Genomic DNA, 2908 nt, shown 5'->3' on the forward strand with positions numbered 1-2908 from the left:
TGCAAAGGGGAGGCCAGCAGGCCCCTGAGCCAGGTGCAAAGGGGAGGCCAGCAGGCCCCTGAGCCAGGTGCAAAGGGGAGGCCAGCAGGCCCCTGCAGGTGGTGGTCGCCGCCACCGGGAGAGTTGCATTCCTGTCCCTGTGTTGAAGGATGGGAGGGTGGCAGGAGCTGGGAATTTCCACGTTCACACGGGGCCCGAGGATGCAAGACCAGCCCATCCTGAGTGTGGGCCATCAGGGGCGAGGAGAATCTGTCACCACCCAGGCCAGGAGCCTCTGGGACGTGCCAGATGGCCACTGCACACTGCCCTCCCCACCTGCAGAGCCTCCAGCGCAGGCCTGCGAGGTCAGGCGCCCGCTCTGGCCAGCAGACAGGTGTCATCTGGCAGCCGCCACTCATGTCCTGCGGCAGAGGCAGTGGTGTGTGTGGCGGCTGTGGGGGGGCTTCCAAATGCCACAGGGGCAGAGGCACAGACGTGCCAGGGAGAGGTGAGGAAAGGTCACTGCTCCGAGCCCAGGCCTCCCAGCTGTCACCGCAGATGTGGAGCCTGGAAGGGAAGGAGCTCCCTGGGAAACAGAGTTTCCCAGGAAACGCAGAGCTCCTGGGGAAGCTCGTGTCACTCCCTGGAAGCTCCAGAAAGTTCCGTGAGCATCAGGTGTTGATGGCCTAGGCTGCAGGTGAGAGTTGTGTGTGCCTGAGTGCGTGTGGGAGGAGCTCTCTGCAGAGCTGCACGGCCAGTCCCTCCGCAAATCCGCAAATCCGTGAAGTATCCGGGGATGTGGAAATTCCTACCCGTTCAATTCATTTGGAAAACGCCAGGTGTGGCGTCCCGGGTGTCACAGTGTGGCTGCCCAGGGCCTTACCAGCGTAAGGCTGTGTTTGCAGCCACGGTGACCTGCAGGTGATTCATGAGCAACGTGGCCACCCCGTGCCACCATGCAGACCCCGCACCACCATGCAGACCCCGCACCCGTCATCCTTCCTTGCTGTGGGAGGGAAGCGAGGCACAGAGGGCTGTATGAGCAGCAGGGCCAAGAGCAAGGCTCACGGCCCCCGAGGCTCAGCTCGGACGGAGCGCCCCTTTCTGTGTTCACCGTGAAAACCTCCAGCCACTCCTCCAGAGTCACTGAGAGAACAGCCCCGCCCCAGCACCCTCACCGGCGGCCTGAGCCCCTCCACCAGAGTGGGGTATGGCTTCCTGAGGACAAGGAGGGGCGGGGACAGGGGATGGAGGAGATAGGGGAGGTGGGAGGAGAGGAGGGAAGGGGAGAGAGACTGCGGGAGCAGTGCCTCGCTCCTGTTCGTTCCTTCCTGCAGCAGCACTCACCCGCGGTGCCCGGGGGCCAAATGTGGCGGAACAGGAACCTCCCTGCACGCAGGTGCGCTCCCGGCCCAGAGGAGCCCGACATTCCTTCCCTGTAAGTCCTTCAGCACCAGGCCCCAGCGTCTTGTGAGAGGGTGCAGGAGGAGGCTGCAGGGAGGAGGCTGACGACAGGCTGCCTGGGAAATGCTGCTGGGGTGGCCCCCGGAGTAGCAAGGAATGGGGATGAAAGACAAACAGACAGGGTCCTGCTGACTCGGGATTTCCTGGTCACAGGGAGGGCTCCCTACAGACCAGCCGAAGAACCTGATCTTCCCCCAGAAACAAGAAGAACAAAGGGCTTAGTCAGGAAAAACAAAACAAAACAAACAAAGCAAACAATAAACAAAAGCAGTGGGCCCAGCACTCCCCTCACCGAGCCCCACTTCTCTCTGGGCGACCCTCCCAGGTCCAGCTGAGTTTGCAGAAGTGGAGCCTCCAGGCGGGGCTGGGCTTGCTAAGGCTGATGCCCTCTGCTGTGGCTCAAGACCAGGGCTCCCTGGGAGAGAGCTGAGCAGCCATAGAATATTCTAGTACAGGCGCTGCTTTGCATTTCAAATCTTCTCTGGACACAAGGACACAAAGTATCAGCCTCTAAGTAGACCCAAGAACCAAAACTGGGTCAGCTGGTGACACACAGAGTATACACACAGTCCTATGTGCACACGTGCATGCACACAAGGCCACGTTCACACGTGCACACGCAGGCTTGCCCCGTGGTTCAGCTGAACACCGAGAGGGCTGACGACTCTTGTGTTGGAGGTTTTCCATGTCCAGGGCAGGGGAAAGTCGCTGCAGGCCCTGTCAGGGTGCGTCCCAACCCACCCCAGGACCCCATTGTGGAACACGAAGCTTGTCCATAAACGAACGTGCGCTCGGTCTGATTGTCAAGGAGCAGCCCTTCTGCTCCACAGCACCGGGTTCCGGTACTGGCTGCCGGCCTGTCATCCAGCCCACGCACTGGCAAACATGTGAGCAAAAGGCTCAGGCTTCCGCAGGCCAGGCTCACCTGAGAGGTTGTGCTGGATGTGTGTGTGTGTCAGTGTGTCTGGGTGTGCGTGAGTGTGGAGCATGTGCACATGTGGGGGGGGTGTGTGCATGTGTGTGCGAGTACAGCACATGCACACTGTGTCCTGGGGATCACACGCTGAGGACTGAGGTGAAGGCTCTCCTGGTTTTGTGGGCTTCGGGAAGAGGCACAGCCACAGCCTTCTCTTGGCAGCAGCCACCAACCCAAGGGCCCGAGGAGGAGGGAGGGGATCCCTCCCGGATGACTGTCCCCAAAGCGACACTCCTTGGGAACAGCAACAACCCCAGCCAGAAGCGCAGGTCCTGTGCTGTTTAGTGGGGGGTCTGAAATAGCCCATCAACCCCCTTTGGCAATCTCTCCACCCCCGAGATGCCGCGACAGTCTCTCCACCCCCGAGATGCCGCGACAGTCTCTCCACCTCTGAGACGCCGCGACAGTCTCTCCACCTCCGCGACAGTCTCTCCACCTCCGAGACAGTCTCTCCACCTCCGAGACGCCGTGACAGTCTCTCCACCTCCG

This window comes from Mandrillus leucophaeus, unplaced genomic scaffold, assembly GCF_000951045.1.
Source record: "Mandrillus leucophaeus isolate KB7577 unplaced genomic scaffold, Mleu.le_1.0 Scaffold89, whole genome shotgun sequence".
In the NCBI taxonomy this organism is placed as follows: domain Eukaryota; kingdom Metazoa; phylum Chordata; class Mammalia; order Primates; family Cercopithecidae; genus Mandrillus; species Mandrillus leucophaeus.